Genomic DNA, 12,538 nt, shown 5'->3' on the forward strand with positions numbered 1-12,538 from the left:
AATGAAGAGCGGGAGGAAGGTGAAGGGGGTACTTATTGAGTTTGCGAGGGTAGAAAGGAAAGTCACAAGGGCAGGGCATGTAATTAATGCCTTTTTTTTCGGACGGACCGAAATACACTCCTAATTTCTCGGCATGAGTGAAATTATTTTGATCATGCAACAACAATGCGATGAATTCTCGATTTTTAATTAAAGTTTCTTAAGAGATCATTGGTATGCCTTGTGATAGATCAGAGGTATATTTAAGTTTAGTTAGTCAAGTAGACGAGCGTTTTTGAGGTTGTCAATAGTTTGAAAACGAAATTGATAATTTGCAACAAGTTCAGAAATCGTCGTTAGAAAATTCAAAATTCATAAAATTAAGATTTTGATTTCGACTTTATTGAGTTGGTATATGGGAAATGAAATAATGGAAGTTTTAATGATTTTTGCTTAAATTTATGGCAAAAGCTTGAAGAATATAACCTTGAGATTTCTTGATTGTGTGGTTATGATATTTTAGTTTGTGATTTGTTGAAATTATGTGTAATTTTTGTAATTTGCAAATTATATTTATGGGAATTCAGAGTTTGATTTAATAGCAAAAAAAATTGTAAGAAACTTTGAATTTTATAAGTTAGTAATATTATTAGAATGGGGGATTGATGCACCTAAGTCCTTACAAATGAAAAGGTTCATTAAAGTCTTGTTGCTTTTGTTGCTCCAATTTGAACAAGTTGCTTAGGATATTTTGACATGATAATATCAAAACTAAAATGAGAATTTTAATTTTATAAAGTTCAGAAAAAAATTATAATTAATTAGTTCGATTGATTTTATATTCGAAATTTTTTTATGTGCCTCTTGATGATAGATCATGCAATGTCAATTATATCAAGTCTGGATGATTTGGGATGACCCCCTTCATGTCTTCTAAATTGAATATATCACATACGATTTGTCTATCACACGGTGGGGATTTATTTCACGTACACAAAGTGTTCATTCGAAAAATAAAAATTATGACAAAAGTTAAAGCGATGATAAATCATCCTAAAGTTAAAAAAAAATTACCAAATACAATCCAATTTCTTTTTACAAAATAAAATGATATGGAAATAACTTATCAAACCAAATCAATATTCATTATATCGTATTAATTAATCTTTGAAGGAACAATATTAAATATCTACTTTCAATTATTTATATATTATCATATTATTGAAATTAAACTTTGAAAATATTAAATATTTTTTCCTCTATATAGGGAATATAATTAATTAACAACTGATTTAAATGTTTTGATCGACTCATGACACGAAAATGATACTATTAGAATTTGGATGAATCACTTAAATGGGTGATACCTATCTTATTTTTTTAAAAAAATAATGGTGAAATGAAATTAATTAAAATAAACTTTTAAACCATGATTGGAATTGCATTAAGTAATCTTTTATTACAATTTTGTCACGACGCAAATCGAGCCGCGACTGGCACCCACACTTACCCTCCTATGTGAGCGAACCAATCAATACAAAACCCAACATTTCGAATATAATAACACAATATAATGCAGAAGACTTAAACTCATTAATGAAAATCAATTAAATAACTTCTAAAAACTCGACAACTATTATTATCCCCAAAATCTGGAAGTCATCATCACAAGAACATCTATCCTCAAATTACTAAAGCTAAGAGTATCTAGAAAGCTAGAATAAATAAAAAGCTAGTCCATGCCGGAACTTCAAGGCATCAAGACATGAAGAAGAAGATCTAGTCCAAGCTAGAAGTGTAGCTCACCCTGAAATCTGGTGTAATGAAGACTGACTAGAGTTGCGGTTGAGTTGAAGACGACGACACGTTTGCTGCACTCCACAAATAACAAGGAAAGAAACATACAAATAGGGGTCAGTACAAAACATGGGTACTGAGTAGATATCATAGGCCAACTCAAAATAGAAAACAATATATATCAGATCATATTATAAATCAACTACAATACTCAATCTGTAGCAACAACATCTACAAGAATCTTTGATAAATAACGTCAAGTACACTCATGAGGACTCAAGCCTCCATATCATGCTCATTTGGGAATTAGGTTCTTTTCATTCGAATTTATTAACATAATTCCAAGATTCATTATCTTTATTCCTCTTGTGTCGGCACGTGACACTCCGCTTCCCTACTACTATGTGTCGGAACGTGACACTCCGATCTCCTAATTCTACGTGTCGGTTCGTGACACCCGATCTCCTAATTCTACGTGTCGGTTCGTGACACCCGATCCCCTAATTCTACGTGTCGATTCGTGACACCCGATCCCCTAATTCTACGTGTCGGTTCGTGACACCCGATCCCCTAATTCTACGTGTCGGTTCGTGACACCCGCTCCCCTAATCTCATTCTATTAATTCATCAAGCCTTCTTTTATACCAAGGCATCATCAATCTCAAGGGGTTTTCAAGATTTGGGATTCAATAGGTTCATCATGCTTATTTCATCACAATTATATAATCACATTCATGCAAGCATACAATTAAGCATATGGACGACTTTACAATACAACTCAACACATATCATTCGCTATTAAGAGTTAACTACGAATAGTATAAAAACCATAACCTACCTCCACCGAAGATTCGTGATCAAGCAAGCAATTTCCTCAAGATCTTTGCTTTCCTCTTCGTTTCCCTCTCTCTCTCGAGATCGTTTCTCCCTCTCTTTCTGTTCTTTTCTTTTTCTTATTCAAACCCTCTTTCTTTTACCCTAATTAGCATATAATTAAGTATGAAAGATGATGAGTTTAACCCACTAACTAACTCAAGGTTACCTCTTTTAACCCCCAAGTAATTGAGTTATTAATATTAAACCACTAACTTTATAATTATAAGCCGGAATAGTCCAAAACGCCCCTTAAAATAATTACAGAAATCCGACCCAGCCTGGGATTACGCAGCCTGTGACGGGCCGTCGTGACTGCGATGGTCCGTCCTGCTGCTTCCGTCACAGAGTTCAGAGACTGAAATTTACTGAAGAGTCTGTGACGGCCCGTCATGCCTGTGACGGTCCGTCCTGCCACTTCGTCACGAAGTTCAGAGAGTCGATTTCAGTACCCAATTTTCAGAATTCCAAATATTTTGGAACGAGACACCCTCGACGGTCCGTCGTGCCTACGACGGTCCGTCGTGGGGTCCGTCGACCAAGACATCTTTTCCAGAATTAAAATCTGCTGCTCAAAACGACTAAACAGGTCGTTACAAATTTTCATGCAAATCAATTTACAAAATATCATGTGTTTGAGTGATTTCCATTTAATTACTGTTAGATGCTTAAGCAAGCAATGTTTTGATTATCTTTTTAAAAAAATCAATACTATACATACTGATTAATTATTATTTTTTATTTGTTTTTAAAAAAAGGCAGGGTTACGAAATTTCTAAATATAAAATAGTTTTAATTTATAAACTTTTGAATGGTAGTTGCTAGACGTTTTTCTATAAATAAAAGATCATAATTTAACTCCTATGATTATGAATTATTCCAAACTTTTTTTTGCAAATAAATATATGAAAGTATATAATAAAAAATAATTCATAATTTTTAAAATATAATGAATTTAATAGTTAAAAAAATTCAAAAAAATTTGAGCCCGTCAAAATTATATTAAGGATAACAACTTTCATAATAATTCACTCATCTTCTCTAAATTTAAATCAGATTATATTAATGTAAAATCAAATAATCGATATATGGTTTTTCATTATTACAAACATATATCACTTTATTATTGTTTTCGACGTCCTGATTTGTACGATACCGTTTAGTTATATGCACAAAGTTTACGAAAAAAAAGTGTTCTTTTAGATTTATGATGTTAAACAAAATCTTAAACATTTATATGGTATAAACTTTATAATTAAAAATAAAAGAGATTTAATTACTATTAATTACAAAAATGTTTGGGCATAAGGAATATTAGTTATAAACTAGAATGTCTTTTAATTTCAATTCGGCTACATTCTTTTAGAATTTGCTTTGGCTATTAGTTTGAGTCATTTTCTTCAACATAATGAACATTAATAATAAGAATCTAAATGGATAAATTAGTTAAATTCAGACCATATTAATAAATCTTGAATGTCCCTATATAACCAAATTAAAGAAATATATAGCATTTAATTAAATATTTTAATTTTTAACTTTTTATCGATAAAATTATTTAATTTGATTCCCCCAAGAAATATTTTCCCCCACTCTATTATAGGTCTGAGAGATTCGATACTGCATGATAGACGTAAATTTGGATGCAAGTGGCGATTTCACTCTCGTAAATTTAAAACTAGATAAACCGTTCACGGGTTTAACATAATTAATTATTTTTTTCAATTTCAAGTTAAAAAAATTATCCAGATTAATATCTTATTTTATTATAGTTTCTAAAGTTTTCTATTATTCAAAAAAATTACAAAATTCCTCTATCTCATCTCAGATACATTTCTATAATCTTTTGAATACTTCTTTATCCCATTTTGAATACATCCCTATTCTCTCTTGGATACATCTCTCTCCTCTCGGATACATCCATTCTCGAATACACCCCTCTCCTCTCGAATTCATCCGTGAGCTATGTGTCTAATGGTTTTGCTCAATAGCAATGTATGACGATCGATGTATCCACATGTGTGCTGATTTCTCTGAAAATATCTAATTCTAAGAAAATTTTATAATTTGAAAAAAAGTAGGAATATAATGAAATTAACTTTTTACATTATGAAAAAATTATGAAAATTTTACTTTAAAATAATTTGTGTGACATATTTTTCTTTGTAGTAAATGTCAAAATAATGATGTATAATATATTTAAATATACATTTTGACTTTAAATATTCATTTTATTCTTAGTAATATGATTTATAGTCATATGAACATCTATGATTTGTTTTAGATTTTCTTTTAAAAAAATCTTCATGTTAAGTTAAATTAAAATTATATAAAAAATCGAAAGGGAGTGAGTATAAACTTTAAATTAATTTTATATTTATAAAATTTAAGTTTTTATAATTATTTTGCCTTTTAACAAAATTTAAAATGAAAATAATTCACGATTATTTTTATAGTATTTTTTATCTCTATAGTATAGATAGTAATCAAAATTTTTAATTTATATAAGGTAATAAAGTATTTTAAGTTTGAAATTCAAGTATTGATATCAATTGAGAAAACATTTATTTTTAAGTTGTAATGCATTCATAATCTAATATTTAATGTGCTCCTTACTCTCGACGAATGAAACTAAGTTATAACAATTTAAGATTGCAACAAGCAGAAATCAAAACTGGAAAGTGTAACTCACTATTATATGAAGTCAATATGTAGTTTATCTATTGTGGAAGTTTCATATGTATATGATATATAATTCTATGTCAAATTAACTTTATTTCCATATATTTTGTAAAATTTTAAAATTTATCTCGTTAATTGGTTATGTGTTTTATTAAACTAAAACTATGCACTCATTATTTTGTCATTTTCTTTATTCTTACATAATCAACTCTATTTTTTTATCTCTTTAGAATTGTGATATTTTGTTTTCTTATTTAAGTCACAATTTTTTAAGATAAAAAAAATTAATTTGGAAATTAAATAAATAATTTTGAAGATAAAATAAGAAAAAAGATTTACTAACCTACAAGCACGAAGATTCACTTTGAAACCCAGCGACGAAGATCCACTTTGAAACCCAGCAACAAAGAAAACTTTGAAACTCTTAGCCGCGAAATGAGGGAGAAAAAGTAAAACCATTTCTAGAAAATAATGAAATGAGGGGGGAAAAAAGTAATAAAGATTTAAGGATTTTAGTCTATGTAGCAGTAGAACCCTATTGGCGTACTGTGAAATTCACATGACATTTAACAACTTCCGTTAATAAGAAGGGCGCTTTGATCCAATAGTTTGACAGAAAGGATAGTTTTGAGCCGAAATATAGTTTAAGGATAAATATTATCTATTTCAGATAGTTTAAGAGTATCTTTTACCCTTTTCCTTTTAGTTGTGACATTCACATGACATTTAATAATTTTCATTAATAAGAATTGGACTTTTGACCCAATAGTTTGACGGGAAGGAGAGTTTTGAGCCGAAATATAATTTAAGGATAAATATGAACTATTTCGAATAGTTTAAGGATATCTTTTACCCTTTTTTGTTAAAAATGTATGAATACTTATGTTTAAAAAACATTATATATAATTAATTGTATAAATATCTTTTACATTATTATAATTAAACATATACAAATTAATTTTTAAAAATAAATAAAATGATTATGTGGGGCCACACATGAAATAAAACTTTTTGTGACTCTTGAAAAAAAATTATTGGATTCTTTTAGAAAATTATTTTGACCAGTAATTATGCAAACGCAAAATTATAACTTTGCCCATAAATAATGTTTGAAATTACAATATTGTCATTGGTCGTCCTAATCATGACTCTTCTATATAATAGAAAATTAAAGTATTGAAAAAACATTTTTTTCTTAAATTTTGATTTTAAAATATTTACTAAGAACTCAAATATAAGCAAAAATTTACACATATATACGAACTTACCCCTGTGTTTCAAAATTAAACATCATTTCGTATTAAATCAAAGGGAAAAAATGACAAATATACCTCTGAACTATCATAAATGGTACACAAATATCTTCCATCATACTTTTATGACATTGATGTTCCTGCATTCAAAAACTAGAGCGTATATGTCATTCACTCTAACGAAAGAATATATAGGGACAGGTGGCGCAACCTTATTCGTCGATAAGTATCGGATCAATGGATAAAATTATGGCACGTGCATATCCGTTACTATATAGGATATATGTACTATAGTTTTTGGACGGCAGGGGCACCAATGTCGCAAAAGTATGATGAGGATATTTGCACGCCATTTACGATAATTCAGAAGTATATTTGTCATTTTTCCCTTAAGAAAACGTCTCATCTTACCTCCCGCGTAATATATACGTACTATAAACTATATCCAACAATTCGAATACCAACTCTACGTACATTTGAGTCATGAATATAACAGAAACCATGTGCAATTTTTTAACGTATAATTCCTATCACATAAAATAACCACAAAATGGATAGGAAAAAAACAAAGTTTTCCATTCGAACTACGATATAAGTCATACGTTTTAAAAATGCATTGTCACCCACGTATTTTTTTTATATGGGATATTTTTTAGTTAAATTTTTTGAAATTTTAGATTTAAAGGTTAAGAATTAGAAGTAATTAAATAGATAGTTATGTAGGATTTAATTTTTAATCAGAATTATTTTTTGACTATTTTCATTAGCTTGTTCTTGAAAATGAAGTTCTTTTTTTAAAGAAGCGTTCTCATAATGAACTTTTATATATAAGGAGAATCTGAATAAATCAAATTAATAAATTTTAAACATCGAATTATTAGAGAAAAATTAAATTACTTCAATCTGTTATTTGAGAGATCAATTTTGAGTTTTTACGTGAAGTTTCCTTGGATCATACTTTTTTTAAAAAAATAAATGTATCACTAAAACATAAATTCTAATGACGACAACTTAAATAGACAAACTAATTATCTTAAAGAGTGAGTGTCCGTTTGGATTGACTTATTTAGGTGTTTTTAAGTTAAATAGTTTTAAAGTGTTTGGATAAAGTTAAAAAGTGCTTATAATCAAGTCAAAATATTAAAAATAAACCAAAAATCATATGTTATAATTTCTAATTATGGCTTTTGACTTTTAAGTCATAAGCCAAAAGTCAATCCAAACGAGTCTTGAATATACTATAATTCTGCTTCAATTTGTTTGTCTTGCTTTTCTTTTTAATTTAATTTTTTTGGATTTTTTTTTCTTTCCCTTTCTTATAATTCTTGAATCCCGACATTTCACATGATATATTTACGATCACACAATTAAAATTCTTATATTCTATATTAAATTAATATCAGATAAATAAATTGAAACGAAAAAAATATTTTATTTTTGTGTCATTTAAGAAGGAACAAGAGTGTATATACGTGTATATGGTATAGAAGGACCGTGATATATAGTAAATATATAGAAGATAAGGCAAATATACAAACATGTGAATCGAAAAATAATTCACATTTTAGTTACATCTACAAAAACCAACCACCCATGTGCATTCACTTATTGCCCCTATAATTTTTTTTTTACGTAATTTATAGCGATTCAATAAAATAATGTAATTCAGAGCGATTTAATACAATGAGAGATTTAAATTTCGAGTGGGTCAATGGTTTAATGCAACTTAGTATAGTCGCAAATAATGTTGCTAATTAATTATGCGTAACTATAATAATGCGGTATTTTCACGTCTATTATTAGCACAAGTACACTTCTCTAATCATGTTTTTGTTAATTAATACTCCACTATACGTTGTAGTATTTACTTAAAAAAGAAGGTAGACTTTTTTTTGGGAAAATTATATGAAATAGAAAATTATTAATTCAAATTAAATTGTAGCTATAGTTTATTTTATTTGTAATTCGCGGCAAACATCTCTTTTTTTTACCATCTGATTCGGTATACAATTACCATTCGGTATATAAGTGTATAAAATACGTTCGTGTTTGTATAAAGCGAGACAAAAATGTATATCAGAATATAACTACATATATTTTCGTCGAATGCAGATTTTATCATACAAACTATAATGTATAAATTAGTTTATACAAAACGAAACAATTTGTATAAAATTGGATGAGAGTTCCATAGCATACATAAAATTTACTATGAAGCACAATTATGCAAACTACAATACAACATACAAATATGATTTTTATTTTTATCACGTTTTTTTTGTGTCAATTCCGTATATTTACTTCTAACGAAGATACAATATCTTTGTTGTAGTTATTAAATTTTTCATTATTCTGTCTCAATAATTATTAACTTCTCAAACACACTATATAAAAGTGTTTAATTAAAAACAAACGATTACTCATCGATATATCTTCTCGATTTTTTTATTTTTTTTATGAATTATAATAATTAATAACTTAAAATATTTTTTAAAAATATAAATTAATTGCCATGACCAACCAAATCTAGAAAATCTAACACATCATCATAAAAATTTTAAAATAAAATATTTTACACCAACCCAAAAATCTTATAAGAAGCTCATGTATGGCAATGCACGTGAATTTATCTCCAACCTAACCCCACCTTAGTAACCTACCAACTATTTATTACTATCAACAACAAATTCTACAATTTTTACATGGTTACAAAAATTTTAATAGTTTAATTGATTTATATTGAATCGTAATTTTATTGAGAATGTTAATTTAACTTTAAAGTTCTTAACATATCAAATTGTAATTTTTTAAGTTCGATATTTATTATGATAAAAAATACTTATAATCACTTTGTAATTGTATAAATATTTTTTATATCGTTAATGCGTAAAATTTAAATTCTTTATTTAAATGTTACCCCCCCCCCCCCACCCCATAAACCTAGCCCAATCATAGTGTGCATGTACACGTGTAGACATGTGAACTATAAACCAACCATTTTAGCTGACCAAGAATTAATTAGCCGTAGTGTCAGCTGAATTTATGGTGGCTCGCTGAGAGCACCCACCTTGTTCACTTTCAAACTCCGATATAAATTTACCTGAATTTTATAATTTTTATTGAGATGAAATATTTAGTTTTTTAATTTAATTTATGTAATATTTTTTATTTTTTGAGAGTCGATAATTTATGTTTGATTGGTAATTTATGAATAAATTTTTTAAAATTTTTTTAAAGAAAAAAGAATAAAAATATAGCTTCTAACTATCATAAATAGTATGTACATAATCTCCGTCATATTTTTGTAATATTGATATCTCTGCCGTTCAAAAATTCGGGTACATAGGCCTTATAATAAAAGACTAATTAGGTACATATGTCGCAATCTTATTCATTGATCTGATATTTATTTCCATCGTTCTGATATTTAATAAATATCGAGTCGATGGATTAGATTGTGGTGTGTGTATGTCCGTTAGTATAAAAAGTATATATGCTCTAATTTTTGAATAACAAGGATACCAATGTTTCAAAAATGTGACAGCCTGTGTATGCATATAATTTACGATAATTTAGGGATATGTTTGTCTCTCTTCCCCTTTTCGAATGAAATACATACATACATATATGTCACAATAGCTGACAAGTCAAAATATTTAAAAGATGTATGAAAAATTTACGACTAAGAATATATTTATTTGAATCTCGAAATACAAAAAATAACATATACAGTTAAACTCTCTCCGTCCGAAATTATTTGTCATATTGCGCTTATCGAAAGTCAATTTGACTAATTTTTAAAAGTAAATTGAATCACATTAATTCGATGTTTTAAACAAAAACAATTAAATATTTTAAAACTATATAAAAAGTATAATAGATTACAATTTTTGCATATTAATATGATGAAAAAAATACTTTTTAAAATGTTAGTCAAACTCAGTTTTTATAGTTTGACTCTAAAAATAAAAATTATGACAAATAATATCGAGCGAAAAAAATAATTAATATAGATATTCTTGTAATGATAAATTAAAATATTACAAATTTTAAATTTTAAATTTTAAATTCGTATCGAAAAAATCAAATACTAAAAATAGAAAGTGGGAACTCGTCATATATGCCTTCAACTACCTTAGACTTATCAACAAAAAAATAACAATAGTACAATACGGATTTTATATATAAATTATACACACAATTTTAGGAAGAAAATAAAAAATCACGTAAAATTACATATTGTTTGATAGCTAATTAGGGTTAACGCACGTATATAATAATGTACGAATTAATTATAAGAAAATTATAGATTGTTTTGTATAACTTAGTTATTTCTATATTGTTTATTTCACTCTTTATTTTAAATATAAAATAATACATACATTGCTATATATGTATTAGTTATACAGTTTTAAATTGCAAATTAAATACCATATTAATTTTTATACATAAATATTGTACCTATTAACTAAATTAAACATGATACTCATCGTATCTTAATCTAAAAGTGTCGAAGAGTTACATTTTGAAATTGTAGAGCATTTTTTATTAAAGTGATTTCATTTTTAAGATTCAAAAACTTCTGATTAAAAGAAATAGAAATAACATTATCTAAAATCATCTTATTTCTCGATTATCTTGATTATTAACTTTAACATTGTACAATATAGCCTGATGAATTACTACAAGGAATAAGGGGTCAACTACCTAGATTAGTGTCAAAAATTCTCATCTTGAGATTAAAACATTTCTTATTAAAAATAATTTTATTCTAACATTCGAACTGAGATCTCTGATTACTAATAAAGAAATAGAAATAATATTATTGGAAGTCATTCTTTTTTCTCAATTATTTTGATTATTATCTTTTAACATTGTATTGTTTTATACTTCCAAAAAAATATTTTAAATTTTTTTTATTTTTATGTAAACATTGAAATTTTATTGGACTCTACAAAAAGCGTTCAGTTTAAGTTGAGACTCTACAAATTGTGTTCATCTTAAATTAGGATTCTTGGAGGATACTAAATCCTAAACCCTAAACCCTAGTTTATAACTATGTAAAATTAAAAGGTACTAAATTCTCTTAGAATATATCTCAAAAATTTCATAAAGAGATCGAGATCTTGAATATTTTGCAAATTGATGAATTATTCATATAGAGAGGTCAAATATAAACCATCCTAATTCGAGAAATACGTCACTAACAATCCGAATCATGGAAAAATCTTAGGAGAGTGAAATCAAGGGAGTAACAGAATTATACCCGCACTATGTTGATGAATAAAATTATATTTCTTCATATTTTATTTATTTGATTTATTTATATTTCACATGTTTAAAATTTATTGCAAACACTATCTGGAGATTATATTATTATAATTTTTTTTTTAATTTGAAAAAAGGAGTTCTACCATACTAAATACACCTCTAGGGTCCTGCTTGCACATTTACCATTATTTGAAAACTACAAATTTAAATCACAAATTTTCAAAATTCAAACATTGAAAATAATTAAAAATTATTAACTACTCAACCAACCACATTGTTGGCCATTACACACACTGCAACAAAAATAATAATGCTTCCTCACATTTATGCATAAACTTTTCAATTATTTAAAGGTATTAAAATATAAAAAACTTAAATGTTTCTTAAAACTCTCTTTTTTTGGATAAAACTTTAAAGGGTGGGGGTACTTCTTTCATTATAAATAGGCATTTATGAGAATTGCATTTTCCTATTACTCATAAAGTTGGTTGATTTATTATTGTATGTATCGTATCATATTATATTACGAAAAAAATTGAATTAATAAAATAAAGCTTGTTGTTATATGCATAAATTCGTTAACAATATGATATTTGGAATGTATTAATAGCAAAATTGAATGCGCGATAGTAGGTTTCATGTATTTATTGATATACTAAATATCGATAGATAATTTGAGATGC

Source organism: Solanum lycopersicum, chromosome 9, assembly GCF_036512215.1.
Source record: "Solanum lycopersicum chromosome 9, SLM_r2.1".
NCBI classification, from domain to species: domain Eukaryota; kingdom Viridiplantae; phylum Streptophyta; class Magnoliopsida; order Solanales; family Solanaceae; genus Solanum; species Solanum lycopersicum.